Source organism: Thalassophryne amazonica, chromosome 11 (genome assembly GCF_902500255.1).
Source record: "Thalassophryne amazonica chromosome 11, fThaAma1.1, whole genome shotgun sequence".
Taxonomy (NCBI): domain Eukaryota; kingdom Metazoa; phylum Chordata; class Actinopteri; order Batrachoidiformes; family Batrachoididae; genus Thalassophryne; species Thalassophryne amazonica.
In genome coordinates this window covers 65,699,308-65,721,383 of record NC_047113.1, presented here as the reverse complement: position 1 = coordinate 65,721,383, position 22,076 = coordinate 65,699,308, and the positions used below count along the sequence as shown (strand labels likewise).

At 47.4% G+C, this 22,076-nt stretch overlaps 1 protein-coding gene and 1 pseudogene across 1 annotated transcript in view; one reads left to right on the top strand and one right to left on the bottom strand.

The window, feature by feature from the left end:
- Positions 1–22,076, top strand: part of lingo2 (leucine rich repeat and Ig domain containing 2) — an 845,050-nt gene that overhangs the window by 178,781 nt on the left and 644,193 nt on the right. The gene's annotated exons all lie outside the window — the stretch shown is intronic.
- On the bottom strand, positions 14,218–20,218 carry LOC117519693 (annotated as a pseudogene).

The following is a 22,076-nucleotide window of genomic DNA, read 5'->3' as shown; positions in this document are numbered from 1 at the left end:
CGACCTCTCCCTCCACTAGCGGAAACAATGAGGGCTGGTACCCCAAACATACCTCAAACGGGGAGAGGCCGGTGGCAGATGAAACTTGGCTATTATGAGCGTACTCGATCCAGGCCAGATGGTTGTTCCAGGCCGTTGGGTGCGCGGAGGTCACGCAGCGGAGGGCCTGCTCCAGTTCTTGGTTCGTCTGCTCTGCCTGCCCGTTCGTCTGGGGGTGGTACCCAGATGAGAGACTTACGGTGGCCCCCAGTTCCCTGCAGAAACTCCTCCAGACCTGGGAGGAGAACTGAGGACCACGATCTGAGACAATGTCCGATGGAATCCCATGCAGACGCACGACGTGGTGGACCAGGAGGTCTAAAGTCTCCTGGGCCGTCGGGAGCTTCGGGAGGGCCACGCCTTGGAGAACCGGTCCACTATCGTGAGGATGGCAGTCATGCCCTGGGACGGCGGGAGGCCAGTGACGAAGTCCAGGCCGATGTGAGACCAGGGGCGATGAGGCACGGGCAGAGGCTGGAGGAGGCTTTGGGTCTTGTGGTGGTCGGCTTTGCCCCTGGCGCAGGTGGTGCAGGCCTGGACGTACTCCCGGATGTCGGCTTCCAGAGACGCCCACCAGAAGCGCTGCCGGACCACTGCCATGGTTCTTCACACCCCCGGGTGGCAGGAGAGCTTGGAACCATGACAGAAGTCAAGGACTGCAGCCCTGGCCTCTGGTGGGACGTACATCTTGTTCTTCGGTCCAGTCCCCGGGTCCGGGTTCCATGTCAGGGCCTCCTGGACGGTCTTCTCCATGTCCCAGGTGAAGGTGGCCACGACAGTGGACTCGGGGATGATGGTTTCTGTAGGGTCTGACAGCTCGGTCCTGACTTCCTCCTCGTGCACCCGGGACAGGGGCGGTATGTGATCTGAAAGTCAAAACACCCGAAGAACAGTGACCAGCGGGCTTGCCTGGGGTTCAGACGCTTGGCGGTCCGAATGTACTCCAGGTTCCGATGGTCTGTGAAAACCATGAATGGTACTGAAGCTCCCTCCAACAGGTGTCTCCACTCCTCCAGAGCCTCCTTCACCGCAAGAAGTTCCCGATTGCCGACGTCATAGTTCCTTTCAGCCGGGGTCAACCTGCGGGAAAAGTAGGGACATGGGTGGAGAACCTTGTCGGACTCCCCACTCTGGGATAGCACGGCTCCTATCCCTGAGTCAGAGGCATCCACTTCGACTATAAACTGGCGTTTTGGATCGGGCTGCACCAGAACCGGTGCAGTCGAAAACCGGCGTTTCAACTCCCTAAAGGTGGCTTCGCACCGATCCGACCAGGTGAAGGGGACTTTTGTGGAGGTCAGGGCTGTCAGGGGGCTAACTACCTGACTGTAGCCTTTGATGAACCTCCGGTAAAAAATGAGCAAAACCGAGGAACTGCTGTAGTTTCCTACGGTTTGTTGGTTGGGGCCAATCTCTCACCGCCGCAACCTTGGCCGGATCAGGGGCGACTGAGTTGGAGGAGATGATAAACCCCAGGAAGGACAAAGAAGTACGGTGGAACTCGCACTTCTCGCCCTTCACAAACAGCCGGTTCTCCAACAACCGCTGCAGGACCTGACGTACATGCGTAACATGAGTCTCAGGATCCGGGAAAAGATGAGTATATCGTCTAGATATACGAAGACAAACCGATGCAGGAAGTCCCGCAAGACATCATTAACCAAAGCCTGGAACATTGCGGGCGCATTGGTGAGGCCGAACAGCATGACCAGGTACTCAAAGTGACCTAACGGGGTGTTAAATGCCGTCTTCCACTCATCTCCCTTCCGGATCCGAACCAGGTGGTACGCATTCCTAAGATCCAGTTTTGTGAAAATTTGGGCTCCATGCAGGGGCATGAACACTGAATCCAACAGAGGCAAAGGATATCGATTGCGAACCGTGATCTCGTTCAGCCCTCTGTAATCAATGCATGGACGGAGTCCGCCATCTTTCTTGTCCACAAAAAAGAAACCTGCACCCATCGGGGAGGTGGAGTTCCGGATCAGCCCGGCAGCTAATGAGTCCCAGATGTAGGTCTCCATTGATTCTCGCTGAGGACGTGAGAGGTTGTACAGCCTGCTGGACGGGTACTCAACGCCCGGGATCAAATCAATGGCGCAATCGTACGGTCGGTGCGGGGGAAGAGTGAGTGCCAGATCTTTGCTGAAGACGTCAGCAAGATCATGGTACTCTTCCGGCACCGCCATCAGATTGGGGGGAATCTTGACCTCCTCACAAGCCGTCACACCAGGCGGAACCGAGGATCCGAGACATTCCCGGTGGCAGGTTTCGCTCCACTGAGCCACAATCCCAGATGGCCAATCAATCCGGGGATTGTGCTTTATCATCCAAGGATAACCCAAAATCACACGGGAGGTAGAAGGTGTTACGTAAAACACAATCTCCTCCCTGTGATGCGTGCTGATTTACGGGGTTTCCCCACGTGCGTGTTATGGCCCACCCTTAGCCCAGTTTCTAAGGGCGGGCATTGTCATTTAACCGCTTGGGGCAGTTCCTCTGTAGATGCTCACTCGAGCCACATAAAAAACACTCCCCGCGGGCCAGCCTCCATTGTCTGTTATTTGCTTTAACTTTGGCCCTGCTCGTGTCCATAGCTTCGTCAGCAGGGGGAGCTGTTGCCACACGGGAGTCATGGGCTGTGGAGCGTGGGGAAGGCGGCACCCTTTCGGACCCGGAAGGAAGAGGGACGGCTCGTGCCCAGCCACGCCCCCCGCCCTGCTCCCGACGGTGTTCCTCTAATCGGTTATCTAATCGTATAACCAGATCAACAAGCCCATCGAAATCCCGCGGTTCGTCCTTAGCCAGTAGATGCTCCTTCAGGACCGGAGACAGTCCATTTACGAAGGCGGTGCGGAGCGCAAAGTTGTTCCAGCCGGACCTCACTGCTGCGATGTGGATGTCGACTGCGTACTCCGCTGCACTCCGACGCCCCTGTCTGATTGACAGCAGCAAGTTTGATGCAGATTCGCCTCTATGGAGGTGATCAAAAACCTGTTTGAACTCCCTCGCAAATCCAGTATACGTTAGGAGCCGTGAATTCTGCTCCCAGTGCTCCGTAGCCCAGGCGCGTTCCTCTCCTCAAAGCAAATTTATTACGTAAGCCACCCGGCTGGCGTCTGACTCGTACATGATGGGACACTGTGAAAAGACGAGCGAGCACTGCATTAAGAAGTCCGCACACGTCTCGACAGAGCCTCCATATGGCTCCGGAGGGCTTATGTAAGCTTCAGGGGATGGTGGGGGGGGTCGTTGAACGACCAGTGGAATGTCTGTTTCAGGCCTCTGGTCAGCAAGAGGAGGTGCTGCAGCAGCGCCCTGAGCATGTGCTTCCACCTCGGCGGTGACAGCCTCCATCCTCCGATTGAGAATAACATTTTGCTCGGTGACTAAGTCCAACCGAGCAGTGAAAGCTGTTAAGATTTGCTGCAGCTCACCTAACACGCCTCCTGCTGACGCCTGTTAACCTCGCTCTTCCATTGGCTGTTCAAGCGATGCTTGACGCCCCTCGGGATCCATGACGCTGGCTGAGAAATCCTGTTGGGAAGATGTAGTGACACGGACCCACAACAGGGGGCGTTAATGAACGGACAGTGGATAAACCAAAAAGCAACAATTTAATGTTGTAAATTTCACAACGGAATACAGACAATAACAATAGAGGCGTACAGTCAATCATATACAAGGTGACGTGTGGGCAGGCTCGAGGATAGAAGACATCTGTCCAGAGAAGAGCCGGATCCCACACGGCTTCCACCGCCAGCGGATCTGAAGAACACCGGAGCCGCCAAGTCCCGAGGCAAAGGGTATCGATTGCGAACCGTGATCTCGTTCAGCCCTCTGTAATCAATGCATGGACGGAGTCCGCCGTCTTTCTTGTCCACAAAAAAGAAACCTGCACCCATCGGGGAGGTGGAGTTCCGGATCAGCCCGGCAGCTAATGAGTCCCGGATGTAGGTCTCCATTGATTCTCGTTCAGGACGTGAGAGGTTGTACAGCCTGCTGGACGGGTACTCAACGTCCGGGATCAAATCAATGGCGCAATCGTACGGTCGGTGTGGGGGAAGAGTGAGTGCCAGATCTTTGCTGAAGACGTCAGCAAGATCATGGTACTCCTCCGGCACCGCCATCAGATTGGGGGGAATCTTGACCTCCTCACTAGCCGTCACACCAGGCGGAACCAAGGATCCGAGACATTCCCGGTGGCAGGTTTTGCTCCACTGAGCCACAATCCCAGATGGCCAATCAATCCGGGGATTGTGCTTTATCATCCAAGGATAACCCAAAATCACACGGGAGGTAGAAGGTGTTACGTAAAACACAATCTCCTCCCTGTGATTACCAGACACCACCAATGTCACTGGCTGTGTCTGGTGTGTGATTAGTGGAAGAAGGGTGCCATCTAGTGCCCGTACCTTCAAAGGTGAAGGTAGAGCCACTAGAGGGAGCCCGACCTCCCTTGCCCATCTGCTGTCCAGCAGATTCCCTTCCGACCCCGTGTCTACCAGTGCTGGGGCGTGAAGGGTCAGATCCCCACTCAGGATCGTAACTGGGATGCGTGCTGATTTACGGGGTTTCCCCGCGTGCGTGTTATGGCCCACCCTTAGCCCAGTTTCTAAGGGCGGGCGTTGTTGTTTAACCACTTGGGGCAGTTCCTCTGTAGATGCTCACTCGAGCCACATAAAAAACACTCCCCGCGGGCCAGCCTCCATTGTCTGTTATTTGCTTTAACTTTGGCCCTGCTCGTGTCCATAGCTTTGTCAGCAGGGGGAGCTGTTGCCACACGGGAGTCACGGGCTGTGGAGCGTGGGGAAGGCGGCACCCTTTCGGACCCGGAAGGAAGAGGGACGGCTCGTGCCCAGCCATGCCCCCCGCCCTGCTCCCGACGGTGTTCCTCTAATCGGTTATCTAATCGTATAACCAGCAGTGGTGTCAAAAGTACACACATTTGTTACTTAAGTAGAAGTATAGATACTGCAGTTTAAAAACACTCTGGTAAAAGTTGAAGTATCAACTTGACCTCTTTACTCAAGTAAAAGTGAAAAAGTATGTACTCCAAAACCTACTTAAAGTATAAAAGTATAAAGTAACCTTTAAAAAAAAAAGGTAGATGCCACTATATGAATTGAAAGTTTAATTTAAAAACTGAGTCGTTCTACATGTGGCCCAAGACCCAAAACCCAAAATTACCCCCCAACACCACCTGCATGAAAATGTTTCAATTCTAGAAACTGTGAAATGCAATCTGGGACTATTCCAGACAATAAACTGCAGTGAGTGCAGCATCCATTTAGTGAAGAAAAACAAAAAAACAAAAAACAAAAAAACAACTTTCCTTATTCAGATTCATTCCAGTAGTATTCTGCTCTTACAAGGATGCAGCAGTTTTCTAGTTTGGCAGATTGTTGTTGTTGGTAGTTTCCTCACTTGCGAGGATAGTGGGAAGGCCTTTTTTTTTTTCTTTTTTTTTAGTTTATATTCTACAAGCCCTCTGGTGGCTGAAAAGTCCGATGCGGGATGCACAAGGCCTGTTATACTTGGGGCAAATGAACACTTGAGTAGGCTGGGCTTGTGCTGCTGCCTGCTCTTTCTGTCTTTGACGCTTCTGGCGTGAGGCCTCACTTCTTTCTGCCTCAAACTTCAGGCTGGCGGATTTGATGCTGGAACGCCAGCTGAGTCTATCTGTAGCTAGATGCTGCCATGACTGATGCTGAATGCCTGCAAGGGAGAGCTGTTTCTTCAGCTGGTCCTTATAGCGCTTTTTGGGGGCCCCTTGGTTTCGTCTCCCTTCCTTGAGCTCGCCCAAAGAGAATTAATTTTGGCATGCGTGTATCATCCATTCTGGCTATGTGACCTGCCCAACGAAGCTGTTGTTTGAGTATAATAGACTCCATGCTGGGCAATTTGGCTCTGGTAAGGATGTCCTCATTTGAGATGTAGTCCTGCCACTTGATCCCGAAGATGTTTCGGAGACAACGCTGATGAAAGCGTTCCAGTAATCTGATCTGCTGGTGATACAGAACCCAGGTTTCAGCTCCATACAGGAGGGTAGGGACCACAATGGCTCTGTAGACCTGCACTTTTGTGGAAAGGCGCAGTGCATGATTCTGCCAGACGTTCTTTGAGAGTCGACCAAAAGAACTGCTGGCCTTGGCAAGGCGACTGTCTAGGTCCTTGGCAACAGATGCGTCGTTTGAGATAACACTACCGAGATATGTGAAGTGCTCTACTGCATTCAGGCTGGTACACTCGATGTTGATTTGGGGTGGGGTATATGCTGTATGGGGGACCGGTTGATATAGCACTTCTGTCTTTCTCAGGCTGATGGTGAGGCTGAAGGCTCTTGCTGCTTCAGCAAAACAGTTGACAATGTGCTGCAAGGCTTGCTCCTTATGGGCGACGAGGGCGCAGTCATCTGCGAAGAGCAGCTCCATGATTAGCTGTTCTGTGATTTTAGTGTGGGACAGAAGGCGCCGCAAGTTAAACAGACTACCTTCGGTTCTGAAGCGGATATAGATGCCGTCTGTCAAGTCTTCTTTGGCCTCACAAAGCATCATGCTGAAGAAGATGGAGAACAGAGTGGGCACGAGGATGCAACCTTGTTTGACGCCATTTGAGATGGGGAAGCTGCCGGACAGAGTCCCGTTGTACTTCACTTGTCCCATCTGGCCTTCGTGCAGCTGGCGGATGATGGTGAGGAGCTTTGGAGGGCAGCCAAGGCGTGCAAGAATCTTCCACAAACCCTCACGACTGACCGTGTCAAAAGCCTTGGTTAAGTCTATGAAGGCTGCATAAAGGGCCATGTTCTGTTCTCTGCACTTCTCCTGGATCTGTCTCAGGATGAAGATCATGTCGGTGGTTCCCCTGTTGGCCCGAAATCCGCACTGACTCTCGGGAGTATTTTCATGTGCTATGGTAGGGGTAAGCCTGTTGAGCAGCACTCGAGCCAAAATCTTACCTGCTATTGAGAGGAGAGTGATGCCCCGGTAATTAGAACAGTCGGACTTGTCGCCCTTGTTCTTGCACAGGGAGACAATGACCGCATCCCGAAGGTCATGTGGAACCATTTCCTTTTCCCAGCAACTGGAGAAGAGAATCTGAAGCTTGTCGAGGACTGCCTCACCTCCATTTTGGTACACCTCTGCTGGGATGCCATCTATGCCAGGAGACTTCCCTGGATTCAGCTGCGTGGTGGCCTTTCGGATCTCTTCAAGTGTTGGGGGGTCATCAAGTTCCCATTTCACCTCCACCTGGGGAATCTTCTCGACTGATGACTCTTGCACAGTGCGCTTGTCACTGAAGAGGTTTTCAAAGTGTTCTGACCAACGCTGCATAATGGTTTCCTTGTCCGTCAGAAGGGTGGAGCCGTCTGAGGAGCGCATGGGTGCTTGCACTTGATGTGCTGGCCCATGGATGGTCTTAAGGGCTTCATAAAAGGAGCGCATGTCTACGGCATCGGCATGTTGTTGTGTCTTCTCCGCAAAAGCTAGCCACCAGTCGTGTTTCTTTTCTAGTCGTTCCTGGATCTGTGCATCAGACTCATCAAACCAGTCTTCATTTTTCCTGGCTGAGAAGCCCACTACTTCTGCTGCCGTCTCCTGAAGGATGGTCTTTAATCTCATCCACTGTTGTTCAGGGTCGTCAGGCAGGCCTTCTCCTCCACCCAGTCTCTCCTCTAGTTTGGCCTGGAACTCCATTTTTGTGTCTATGTCTTGCAGCTTGTGGACTTGTAGCTTCTTAAACTGTGGGCCTTTCTTCTTAGGAGGGGGCTTGAAAGTGAAAGCAAACTTGGAACGGACCAAGCAATGATCCGTACAGGAATCCGCACTAGGCATCACCCTGGTATGTAGTACGTCTCTTCTGTCACGCTGTCGCGTCAGAACGTAGTCCAGAAGGTGCCAGTGTTTGGAGCGTGGGTGTCTCCAGGTTGCTTTGAATCTCTCTTTCTGTTGGAACAGGCTGTTGGTGATCGTCAAGTCATGTGCAGAGCAGAACTCCAGCAGCAGGCGGCCACTGTCGTTACAGTTGCCTATGCCATGTTTCCCTAGCACGTCCTTCCATACATCAGAGTCACGGCCCACTCTGGCGTTGAAATCTCCCATGATGAGGAGCTTGTCCTGGGTGTCGACGCGCTGTAGAAGGTTGTGCAGATCGTTATAGAAAGCCTCCTTAACTCCGATGTCGGCCTGCATGTTTGGGGCATACACACTAACAATAGTGGCAAAATCCTTGTTGTTGATGGGGAGCCGGAGTGACATGAGTCGGTCAGAATGTCCAACTGGCAAACTGTGTAACCTATGTGCTATGGCGCTCTTAATCATGAACCCGACCCCTGAGAGTCAACGATCTTTAGCCTTCCCTGACCAGAACAGTGTGTAGCCTGTGCCTTCCTCGGTGAGTGACCCTTGGTCTGCAAAGCGCACCTTGCTGAGTGCAGCAATGTCTATGTCAAGCCTTGATAGCTCTTTGGCGACTAAGGCTGAGCGTCTTCGAGGACGATCGCTATTGTCTGAGTCCATCATTGTGCGTACATTCCAGCACGCAATTTTCAGGTTCTTTGTTTTACTTTTCGCACTGCATGTAGTGATGCCCGTTGGCAGCGGTGAGCCAACCGGGTCTAGTGAGACAAGCCATGTTTAGACCACCTTTTCTAGGTCTGTCTCCATGTGGAGCAAGCAGGGCTATCCCTAAACAGGGCTGCTTGGTCACCCAGGGCCCTGCCGGATGATGCTGTTGTCTCGGGTCAGCAATCAAACGACCATAGCTCCTGAGCTGCCTGCATGCAGGATCGAGACTGCAGCTCCCAGTGCCATCATGCACCTGCTTTTTTCACCTCTTCTCATCGCTGCAGGGCTTTCCTTCCCATCTGCGCTCGTTGCTTAAAGTGGGGATCAGCTCGCGCACACCAATTCCACTCTTTAGGCAAGGTGGCACTCCACAGTGGCACAGACAAGCTGAGACAGCTGTGGTGACCACAAGGCTGTAGGTTTTACATCAGAGTGACCTTCTCCTAGCCTCTGGCTAAAGAACCTTCCTCGGAGCCACGGGGGCAGTAACCCAGGCTGGGGGTTTAACATCAGGGTTTTCCTTCCCCTAGGTGGACCACCTTAACAGGGCTAATGAGTCCCATCTACCCACTGCTATAACCCAGTCAGCTGGGAGGCTCGTGATGGCAGGAGCGCCTAGATCCCGTATAGGTCATGGACCTACCACTGCCATACTTGAATAAACAATATCTGTGTTGTAAAACAATAACAACAAAAACACAAAGCCAACCTAGTGAAAACCAACGTGAGTGCAGCTCCAGGAAAACCTACCTGAAACAATCTAAAACTGACTGAAAATAAATCTGACTCAATCTAAACCGAAAACAATTCATCTAACGCAACGTAACTATAGCTTGTAAGCTAACAAACGGAATATCAAATCAAATCAAATCAAATTTATTTATTTATTTATAAGGCAAGAGCCATACAACAATTACAGAAAAACAGAAAAAAAAAGTTTGGCAGATAGTTCTGGAGGAAATCACTGAAGAAATTAACACATTGAAAATATGGTTTGACCGAAACAAATTGTCATTAAATAAGACAGGGATGAAGTGGAGGTGTAAGAGTCACTAGGTGTTCACAGGAAACACTTATTTATGTATGTATGTTCATTGTTAGTTGCTTTTATATTTTCTGTTGTGTTTCTATTCAGGTTCTTTTTGCCTCTTTCTCTAATATTGTATATAATAATCATTAGATTATTAATATATAAACAAAAATAAATTTAAGAAATATTACAATTTGAAAACAAATGCACCTGAACGTGATGAGAGCTGCTTAATGCTAACTTTTAACATTGAAAATGCCATAGACATGCTAACGCGTTAGCGTTGCTCCTGTTTTTAAGTTATAAAATACATCTATCAACTGTTTCAGAAGACCATAACAGGTCGGTTTAACATAGAAAAGGTAAATAATACTCACAGAAGTATGCTCTTTAGGGTTTTAGCAGGGGAAAATTAAGCGAAAGAAAGAAAGAATAAAGGAAGCAATAGGTCGAAGCATTGCTTCAATCTGCGAACCACTGCTTGGATTGGTTCACGGTTCAAAGCAAAGCCGTGCTGCAGAAAAGTTGATTAGAGGCGCACATGACGTGAAATATATATATATAAACATTAAACTGAAGCCAAGAGTAACGAGGCTGTTTGTTTTAAAAATGTAAGGAATAGAAAGTACAGATACTTGTGTGAAAATGTAATGAGTAGAAGTCAGAAGTAGGCAGAAAAATAAGTAAAGGAGTAAAGTATAGATACCTAAAAAGTGTACTTAAGTACAGTAACAAAGTATTTGTACTTCGTTACTTGACACCTCTGATAACCAGATCAACAAGCCCATCGAAATCCCGCGTTTCGTCCTTAGCCAGTAGATGCTCCTTCAGGACCGGAGACAGTTCATTTACGAAGGCGGTGCGGAGCGCAAAGTTGTTCCAGCCGGACCTCGCTGCTGCGATGTGGATGTCGACTGCGTACTCCGCTACACTCCGACGCCCCTGTCTGATTGACAGCAGCAAGTTTGATGCAGATTCGCCTCTATGGGGGTGATCAAAAACCTGTTTGAACTCCCTCGCAAACCCAGTATACGAGGGCTGTCCGTAAAGTATAGGTCCTTTTTATTTTTTTCAAAAACTATATGGATTTCATTCATATGTTTTTACGTCAGACATGCTTGAACCCTCGTGCGCATGCGTGAGTTTTTCCACGCCTGTCGGTGATGTCATTCGCCTGTGAGCAGTCCTTGTGGGAGGAGTCGTCCAGCGCCTCGTCGGAATTCCTTTGTCTGAGAAGTTGCTGAGAGACTGGCGCTTTGTTTGATCAAAATTTTTTCTAAACCTGTGAGACACATCGAAGTGGACATGGTTCGAAAAATTAAGCTGGTTTTCAGTGAAAATTTTAACAGCTGATGAGAGATTTTGAGGTGATTCTGTCACTTTAAGGACTTTTCACGGTGCGAGACGTCGTGCAGCGCTCTCAGGCAGCGTCATCAGCCTGTTTCAAGCTTAAAACCTCCACATTTAAGGCTCTATTGATCCAGGACGTCGTGAGAGAACAGAGACGTTTCAGAAGAAGTCGGTTTCAGCATTTTATCCGGATATTCCACTGTTAAAGGAGATTTTTTTAATGAAAGACGTGCGGACGCGGCGTGGCGGCACAGGAAAAACACCTCCGTGTTGATAACCATTTGTTAAAATCCAGTTGGCTTTTGATGGCTTTCAGTGGAGTGAGTATATGAGAAATTGTTTATCAGCTGGAGATGTTCCAACTTGTCCTTAAGGCTTCCAGCAGAGGTGTTTTTCCTGTGAGGGAGCGTCGCGGCGACTGAAAGTAGGAACAAAGATCGAGAGCTTCTGAAAGTAGGAACGAAGATCGAGAGCTTCACCTTTTGGCTCAACTCCCTTTTCATCACAACAGTATGGTAGAGTGAATACCACCCCTGCTGTGCCAATTCTCCGGCCAATCTCACGCTCCATTGTCCCCTCACTTGTGAACAAGACCCCGAGGTACTTGAACTCCTTCACTTGGGGCAAGGCCGTATTCCCTACCAGGAGTAGGCAATCCATCCGTTTCCTTTGAGAACCATGGCCTCAGAATTAGAGGTGCTGATCCTCATCCCAGCCGCTTCACACTCGGCTGCGAACTGATCCAGTGAGTGTTGGAGGTCACCGGCCAATGAAGCCAACAGGACCACATCATCTCCATAAAGCAATGATGAGACCCTGAGCCCACCAAACTGGAAACCCTCCTCCTCCCGACTACACCTCGATATCCTGTCCATGAATATCACAAACAGGATTAGTGACAAGGCACACTGGAAACGAGTCCGACTTACTGCCGAGCACCCGAACACAGAGATTTGATGGCCCTGAGAAGGGACCCCCTCACTCCATACTCCCACAGCACCTCCCACAGTATCTCCTGGGGTACTCGATTATACGCCTTCTCTAAGTCCACAAACCTATGTAGACTGGGTGGGCATACTCCCAGGCACCCTCCAGGATCCTTGTGAGAGTAAAGAGCTGGTCAGTTGTTCCACGACCAGCACGGAACACGCAATGTTCCTCTTCAATCAGAGGCTTGACTATCAGCCGAACCCTCATTTCCAGCACCCTGGAGTAGACTTTACCAGGGAGGCTGAGTAGTGTGATGCCCCTGTAGTTGGCACACACTCTCTTGTCCCCCTTTTTAAATATGGTGGCACCATTATAGAAAAAAAAAGTCCAAACTATTTAGGGTATGCTTCCAGTATTAGTGTAAACTTTTAACAACAATTAAGATTTTACATATTGAGACCCAGGTGAAGTGTAGTATTTGCATTGTGAGTGTATACCAGTCATAACATGATAGAAAAACTATGGCACATTGTCTGTCATGCCTTTCTTGGCCTAATCTTGCAAGCAGGTGCCTCATTTTTGAGGACCCTATCGGATAGATGTGTAGCTTCAGGAATTGGGGATGTATTGTGGAATAGCGGTCTGCCTGGGTGGATGCAAGTTGTCACCCAGGTCATATCCATAGGCTGTGGAATGCAGCTGTGGGCAGTGCTAGTAGACCACTTCCAGGCTTATAAACATATAGTTTCCTACTAAATCCACACCAAACATTTAATTGGTCTGAGGAAAACAGGTGGCCTTGGACTGTTTTTTTTTTTGTTTGTTTGTTTAGCACATTCGTCACAGTTCGCATATTGATCTCTGGTTTCAGTGTTCTGATCTCTTAGTTACTCTCTCCCTTACATCTCTTGTGTGTTTGAGTATTCTCTGATTGTATATGTTTTTTCCTGGTTAATTTTCGGTTGTAACACTTTTTTCTGATATGTGTTTTCTTTGTGTTTCCCAATTGGCTTTACTTTTTGTCTATGGCTTCCGGTTTCATGTGCATGCTCACTTGCTCTGTTGAGTAGGTTGCACACATTATTACTGTCTACAGCTCCTCACTCCAGTGCTAGATCGTCTTGCTTCCATGCTGCTTTCTCACGTTCTTGCATTGCGTTTGACTTCTACTTGCTCACCCACACTGCCTCCTTGTGTAGTTTCAGTCAAGCCTGTTGTTTCTTGAGTTGTCTACTTGGTATATTTGATCTCTGTGTTTTGACGCTTTGCCTTTTAACTGAATCATTGGTCTGCTGCTACCTTCATGGACACTGTTGCTTATGGGACGGTCTTCTGCCTGTACTCATGAAAATCCCATCTGCCCATTTCCACACAGACGCTGTTATTGAACGGACTGCTCTTCCTGTATTGTTTGACTGCTGTGGTTCTTTCGGCTATAAATAAGGGCTGTTAACTTTTCACATTGGTGTGGTTGTCTGCTCTGGGGTTATCTGTTAGACAAGTGTAACAGTATTCTTTCATCTTACTGGCCTCTCCAACACTGGCGTTCTTTTGGAATCCTGAAATTTGTTCACTGTTCTCAACCTTTCCTGTCACTCATGAGACAAGTTTCACAGGAGGTTGTTCATCTCATGAATTAGAACTGTTCTCAAATATTTTGTGTAAAGTTGTTGCTCTTGGTAGCAATACTATAATAACATTACAACAACAGAACAAATGGAAATAAATCGCTATAGCTTTTCCTCTACTGATTGAGACCGTAATACTCTTTGGAAATGACAACATGCTGATGCTACATGCATGTGTAGTGGTTTGTTTGTTGTCTCTCTCTCTCTCTCTCTCTCTCTCTCTCTCTCTCTCTCTCTCGCTCTCTCTCTCTCTTCTGTATGTGTTGTCTTTTTGACTCCTCCCACTTGCTCACCTTTGGATGTGAACTCATAATCTCAAGCATGGAAGACGGCACCATATTAAAGCACTTTGAGCATCTGCATCAGATGGAAGTCTGCTACAGAAGTCCATCTAGTTACACTGTACTGGACTTTCAACCAAGCACAATATCACTCTGCCACCAGGTGATGCCAGTCCACAGTCACTGCACCTGATTACACCTCACTTTCACAACAATATGCACACATGTGCACAGATGAGTACAGTTTAGGTACTCTCTCAACATGCCCGCTGTCCATGAAAACCATCAACGTGCTTTCATAAAAATGCATTCCAATTGGTCACAGTTTAATGGGTGTGTACAGTTATGCAACAGTTCTTTTTGCACATATCACATGGTGCAAGACTAGTGCATTATGTCATCAAACCACGAGCAGGATCATATTGCTCGAGGTTGTGCTGCTTGTGGTGATCTTCATTTGCCCGTTTGAAGGTCTGTTTATAGACATAGACCTTCTGGGATGCATAATCCTGAAATTCAAACCAAGATTTAACTGTGTCACGTGAAAACTATGAAAGACAGTGAATGTGTTGTCTGTGGAAATTTAGGACTTTTAATAGGTAAACAAATTTATCAGTAAGCAGGCAATGAATTTGAGCATGTATGTGTGTCTGTGCATTTGTCAGTGGTGGAAGCACATACTCTATTGACGGTTTTAGAGTATCCCAGAATCCTTTGCGCGCTGGGGAGGGAGGCTTAATAATGGCTCAGCTTAATGCTAACTTTAACAATAGAAACGCCATAGACATGCTAATGTGTTAGCATCGGTCCCATTTTAAAGTTATAAAATACATCTATCAACTGTTTCACAAGACCATAACAGGTCGGTTTAACATAAAAAGGTAAATATTACTCACAGACATATGTTCTTTAAGGTTTTAGTGGGGAAAAATTAAGATAAAGTGAAATAAAACAAAGAACCAATGAAGCAGCAGATTGAAGATCAAAGCACTGCATCATTGGTTCAAGGTTAAAAGCAAAGCTGCACTGCAGAAACTCTTAATTGTACAGACCCACTACAGGGTCTGTAATCGATGTAGAGAAATGATCATTTTCCTGACAAACACCCCCAAAAACAACGGCCACTCTGAAGGACCGATAAGGGAATCATTAAGCAAAAAGGCTATTGATGTCAATGGATTGAATCATTTCTTAAGGATACCTGAAAAGAACCGGGTACCAACCCTAACAGCAACACACTTTTTTTTTATAAAACTCACATTAAAGACTCACGATTATCTTACTTAAACACCTCCATAACAACGCAGTGTTGCAAACAAGTTGCCGCAAATGCTTCTTTACACTGACAACGAAATCTTGGCCTCCCCAGCGAGAACATGATTACACATGAAATTTGTGTGATGCCATTAAAGGCATCTATACTGTAACTGAGGGTGAGAACATGGACTAATTTAGTAGTTCTCAGCAGACTGTCTTTCGGGAGGAGCTGTGTGTATGTATGTGTGTGTGTGTGTGTGTGTGTGTGCATGCACTTTGGCAGGGTTGCATTTCACAGGAAGTGCTCTGCTGACCTTGGCATGCTGAAGATTTCATCCCATTGGTGTTTCATCCTTCTCTCCACCATCCTGTCACCTTGATGTCTTTAAAAACCATTCCGAGGACGGTTCTGTTCTACCCTCCTTTAAGACGTGCCAAATTGATCCACTATGTCCAGAGACAAGGCGCCAGCATGTCTATCTTTCAGGCCTTTGGTACTGCATGAACTATTTGAGGAACATTTTCAGGACATTGGGAACTTTTCCAGAGAAATCAGTTTAGATATATAGCTCAAGTGGTGGTACCACTATGCAGTTCATAACAGAGGGTGATGAAAGAATGTCATGCACAACCTGCACCTCGGAAAGTGATGAATCAAGTCGAATGAATAATTGTTTGATAATGAAACATAACTCCATTTAAATTAGACTCTAACTTGTGAGACGTAACAGTCCGCTGAGAGCGAAGGTGTTCCTGCTCAGCAAAAGAGAGTTTCGAATGCCTTCCTGTCTGATTTTTGTGTGTGCAGTGCATCACCACATGCTCGCAGACTTGACTTGATTTCAAATATGAACACAATAACAACTCACCTCCAGAAACCTTTTAGGTCATGTAGGTTCAGTCAGGACTTGTGGAGTTTCTTGAAGATGTTTGCTCTTCATCCTGAAAATTTTCTTCAGTTCTGATGTCACAATCATGTAATGACACCCATTAAGACTCGTTGAACACCACACATCACTTGAGTTCAGTTGTAAGTGGCCCTTGTTCTTAGTTTCATTTGAGGACAGGATATATTAAATAAAAGAAATAATTTTAGGTTTTAGAATGGTGGTGTCTCAGCCCCCCACCTCTATTTGGAGAAGGTTTCATCATTTTAGCAATGATAGCTTCCAACTCAGCCACATGGGGTGTGCAGCCAGTACATTCTGAGTGCTGGTCCCAAGCCCAGATAAATGAGGAGTGTTGCATCAGGAACGGCATCCGGGCGTAGAACAAGCCAACCCAACTATGCAGACTAAGAATTTCCATACCGGATCGGTCAAGGCCCGGGTTAACAACGTCCGCCACTGGTGCTTTTGCCCAACAGGGTGCCGGTGGAAATTGGGCTACTGCTGGGCGAAGACGACAAAGAAGAGGAGGAGAACGTTTCCACAAACAGCGGGAGAAGAAGAAAACTAGAAGGGTGGAAATGAGAGTGGGGACTTTAAATGTTGGTAGAATGACTGGTAAAGGGAGAGAGCTGGCTGATATGATGGAGAGGAGAAAGGTAGACTTACTGTGTGTGCAAGAGACCAATTGGAAGGGAAGTAAGAGCAGGAACATCGGCGGTGGGTAAAAGTTGTTGTACCATGGTGAGGAAGAGGAAGAGAAATGGTGTTGGGGTCATTTTAAAGGAAGAGTATGTTAAAACTGTGTTGGAGGTTAAGCGAGTGTCTGACATGGTAATGAGTGTGAAGTTGGAAATTGAAGGGGTGATGATGAATATCATCAGTGCATATGTCCCACAGGTAGGTTGTGAGATGAAGGAGAAAGAAGATTTCTGGAGTGTGTTAGATGAGGTGGTGGAGAGTGTGCCCAAGCATGAAAGAGTGGTGATAGGAGCAGACTTCAATGGGCATGTTGGTGAAGAGAACAGAGGTGATGAGGAAGTAATGAGTAGATATGGTATCAAGGATAGGAATGGGGAAGGACAGATGGTTGTTGATTTTGCAAAAAGGATGGAAATGGCTGTGGTGAATACCTACTTTAAGAAAAGGGAGGAGCACAGGGTAACATATAACAGTGGAGGAAGGTGTACACAGGTGGACTACATTCTTTATAGGAGATGCAAGCTAAAAGAAATCAGAGACTGTAAGGTGGTGGCAGGAGAGAGTGTCGTTCGACAGCATAGGATGGTTGTTTGTAGGATGACTTTAGAGGTAAAGAAGAAAAAGAGAGTGAGAGCTCAACAAAGGATCAGATGGTGGAAGCTGAAGGAGGAAGACTGTTGTGTGAAATTTAGCGAGCAGGTGAGAGAAGCACTGGTTGGAGGGGAAGCAATTTTGGCTAACTGGAAAAGTACTGCAGATGTGGTGAGGGAGACAGCTAGGACAGTACGGGGTATGACATCTGGACAGTGGAAGGAAGACAAGGAGACTTGGTGGTGGAATGAAGAGACCCAGGAAAGCATAAGGAGAAAGAGGTTGGTGAAAAAGTTTTGGGATAGTCAGAGAGATGAAGAAATTAGACAAGAGTACAAGGAGATGTGGCATAAGGCAAAAAGACAAGTGGCAAAAGCGAAGGAAAAGGAATATTGCGAGCTATACAAGAAGTTGAATAGTAAGGAAGGCGAAAAGGACTTGTACAGATTGGCCAGACAAAGGGACAGAGCTGGAAAGGATGTGCAGCAAGTTAGGGTGGTAAAATATTCACATGGTAATGTGCTGACAAGTGAGGAGTGTGTGCTGAGAAGGTGGAGGGAATATTTTGAAGAGCTGATGAATGAAGAAAATGAGCCAGAGAAAAGGCTGGATGATGTGGTGAGAGTAAATCAGAAAGTACAAGAGATTCTTAAGGAAGAAGTGAGGGCTGCTATGAAGAGTGGAAAGGCAGGTGGTCCAGATGACATTCCAGTGGAGGCATGGAAATGTCTAGGAGAGATGGCAGTAGAGTTTCTAACCAGATTGTTTAATAAAATCTTGGAATGTGAGAGGATGCCTGAGGAGTGGAGATGAAGTGTGCAGTTTCCTATTTTCAAGAACAAGGGTGATGTGCAGTGCTGCAATAACTACAGAGGCATAAAGTTCATCAGCCACAGCATGAAGTTATGGTAAAGAGTAGTAGAAGCTAGGCTTAGAAAACAGGTGAAGATCTGTGATCAGCAATATGGTTTCAAGCCAAGAAAGAGCACTACAGATGCAATGTTTGCTCTGACAATACTGTTGGAGAAGTACAGAGAAGGCCAGAAAGAGTTACATTGTGTGTTGGTGGACTTAGAAGCTTATGATAGGGTGCCAAGAGAAGAGCTGTGGTATTGTATGAGGAAGTCTGGAGTGGCAGAGAAGTATGTTAGGGTAGTACAGGACATGTACAAGAATAGAGATATGCTTTGGAGAGAAGGGGAATGAAAGTCAGTAGAAGCAAGACTGAATACATGTGTGTGAATGAGAGGGAGCCCAGTGGAATAGTGCAGTTACAAGGAGTAGAAGTGGTGAAAGGAGATGAGTTTAAATATTTGGGGTCAACTGTTCAAAGTAATGGAGAGTGTGGTAGAGAGGTGAAGAAGAGAGTGCAGGCAGGGTGGAGTGGGTGGAGAAAGGTGGCAGGAGTGATTTGTGACCAAAGAATATCAGCAAGAGTGAAGGGAACGTTTACAAGACAGTAGTGAGACCAGCTATGTTGTACGGCTTAGAGACGGTGGCACTAACAAAAAGACAGTAGGCAGAGCTGGAGGTGGCAGAGCTGAAGATGTTGAGATTCTCTTTGGGAGTGACGAGAATGGATAAGATTAGGAATGAACATATCAGAGGGACAGCTCAGGTGGGATGGTTTGGAGACAAAGTCAGAGAGGCAAGATTGAGATGGTTTGGACATGTGCAGAGGAGGGACCCAGGATATATAGGGAGAAGGTTGCTGAGGATGGAGCCACCAGGCAGGAGAGAAGAGGGAGGCCAAAGAGGAGGTTTATGGATGTGCTGAGGGAGGACTTGTAGGTGGTTGGTGTGACAGAGGAAGATACAGACGACAGGGTGAGCTGGAAACAATTGATCTGCTGTGGAGACCCCTAACGGGAACAGCTGAAAGACAAAGAAGAAGAAGCAATGAAAGCTTCCATGACTCCACTTTCAAACCAACCATCTTCCCTGTCTAAAGTATGAACAGTATCTTCAAAAGTGTGTCCTTTTTCTTTCCGATCCTGGTAGACAGCTGAGGTCTGAAGTGATGAATTTGTCTTCTTGTGTTGAGCCAGTGATTTGTTCAGTAGCTGGTTTCACCAATGTAAAGCTCATTGCCCTCATTACTCATTGCTTTGTTGTATGTGATCTTATGTGTGCAGTTCACACATGAGATTCCGTTCGTGGGTGTGTGGTCTTTGGATTGCATCACTTTTTTGTCTGATAGTGTTGCTGGGCTTTAATAACACAGGAATTTTGTGTTTGTTGAAAATCCACTTGAGTTTCTAACAGATTTTTTTTCCATCATCCACAGTGTTTGTATGCCTTCTGACTCTTGTAGCCATTTTCACAGAGGTACAGTTGGGATATCCACACATTTTGGGCCTGGGCACCTGTTGGGATGTTTCAGCTTGGTGTTGCAGCGTTGTGATATCTGCCAGATGGTGTTCCATCAATATTCAGATTCAAAAAGAAGGCATTGGTCTTTGTGTGTGTGAGCTTCCTGTAGACCCCAGTGTGCAACCTCCTGTCCTCATTTGTATGAACATCACAGTCCAGAAAAATCAAACTGTGATTCTTCACAACCCCTCATGTGAACTTGTTGTTGCTGTTATCCATGGAGTTGATGTGTTCAGCGAAAGGTTGTAATTCATGGGTTTTGATTTTCATGCATCTGTTCTCCACATATTTGTGGCTTGGCATAGTTCCTCTGAAGGACCACATGGCCTTGTTTTCCAATGTGTCCTTGCAGAGGTTGGCATTGATGGTGTATAATAGTGAGCCAATGGCACAACCATGTTTCTGTCTATAGAACCCCACAATATACTGGAAAAAGATGGTGTTCAGACAGAGGTCCAGGAGTTGGCAAATCTGGTTTGGGTTGATGTTGGTTCTGGTGTGGAGGTTGTTGTCCTGTAGCAGTTTCCACTGCCTACACAATTGGGATGCATGTGAATATGGATGTCACATCATAGGACACCATGGCATCACCCAGGTTAATACTAGGGCCTTGAACTTTGTTCACAAAATTCAAGGATTCTTTATTGTCATATCATATATGCTTCCACATGACATGATACAAGATTATGTTTCAAAAGGTCCTGCGGGTTAAATGAACTAAAAATAGGCTAGTGAATATAAACGAGAGCAAGAATAAAATAAAATAAAAAGCAACACAGTTGGAACGAGCAGCATTACAGAATTACTGTGCAATAAAGAAAAACGGTTGTGCAAATCAATTCTTCAGTTGTGCAAATATGCAGGTGTGCAGAAGTCCAGTTATTGTACAAAATTCTGGTGTGCAAAAGGCCAAGGTGTTGTGTAACCAAGGTATTTGCAGGTGTTTACCTGTCCGATGTAGTATAGTTCTCAGCTTGGGACTCCGGCGAGGGTGGGCGCATCTCCTCCTCTCTCCTCTATCTCTGCTCCAACCTTCAAAGTCCCTACTTCACCGGACTGTGAATTTTTCAAACTATACTTGGATTAACCATGGAATTGATCAGCTGGTCTCTGAACTTTATTGACACCATTTTTCAACAAGGAAATCAGGAACTCACCCTGCGTGCCCAGATGGAACCTACCCTGTGGGCTATGTTCTTAACGCCTGGGAGAAGTAGTGCGTTGCCTGCTTGGTACCACTCTCTGTGGAGGATGATGAAAACTTATTTATATTTGGTTTTATTGTGGGAGGGCTGGTGCTTATTCGTTTAGGTGCTGCCCTGACCTACCGGAGAATTGGCAAGATAGCTGCTACCATAACCATGAACCCTCACCTGTCCGTCATGATTAATGAGTTGGGCAAAGTGATACAGTCTCAGATTGCGTTAACCCTTGAACTCAGATATAAGTTGGAAAACATCTCAGAGCAAATGTACACTTTGCACAGGACGATGTCGGAGATCAGGGAATACTCATAAATTGGATTTGGTCAGTCAGAGGAGCTACAAATGTGCAGCTGATCTGCTCTGTGTCAGCCTGATCCCGTCAGATCTCAGAAGCTAAGCAGTGCAGGACCTGGTTAGTACTTGGATGGGAGACTTCTTTGGAACACCAGTGGCTGTGTGTGTTTCTCCAGGTAACACTGGAGTTGTGTCAGGAAGGGCATCCGGTGTAAAACTTGTGCCAAAAATCAATGTGGATCTGGTTGTATCCGCTGTGGCGACCCCGAACACAAAACGGGAGCAGCCGAATGGACAACAACAGAGGAGCTGCAAATGTGTTTCTCTGCTTAACTCTAAACATGGGCAGGCTTATCAGCCTCCGAAGGTCAAAACGCCCCGCTGTTTTCCTCCAGAAGAATCTCTACCTTTCGGCTGCCCCTCTTATCATTCTGCCCTCCCCTTCAGTTGTCAAGGTAACTCCAGACATTATGCACACAGTGACAGAAACTAATACAAACTCATATGACTGATACAAACTCATCTCATCTGCTCACATGACGCACGCCTTCTTGTCCACTGCAGAGCATTGTGAATGCTGCGGAGGGTGGAGGATGTATTGGTGAGTGTTGCCTACCATGGTGCTAAAATGGCAACTACATGATTGGCTTTGTTGCATGTGTTGTTTGTTTGTAGATGGCGCCGTTGTATGTGGCCTGCCGTCGGCACTCGCTTCTTTTAGTGTCGTTTTTATTGTTTTTACACTTTGTTGCATGGAATGTGTCACCGCTCCTGGTGTATGATCGCCAGACTCTTATCAGCGTTCGGGCTTCGCTGGAGAATTTCGCTGTTCCTGGCTCGGGCGGACGGCCAGGGACGCGGCTGCCCCCGCCGCCTGTCTTAGCGTCCGTACCAGACTTTCTACGCCGGCCGCTTGGCGTGTTGCCTCGGCGTCTGCGTCGC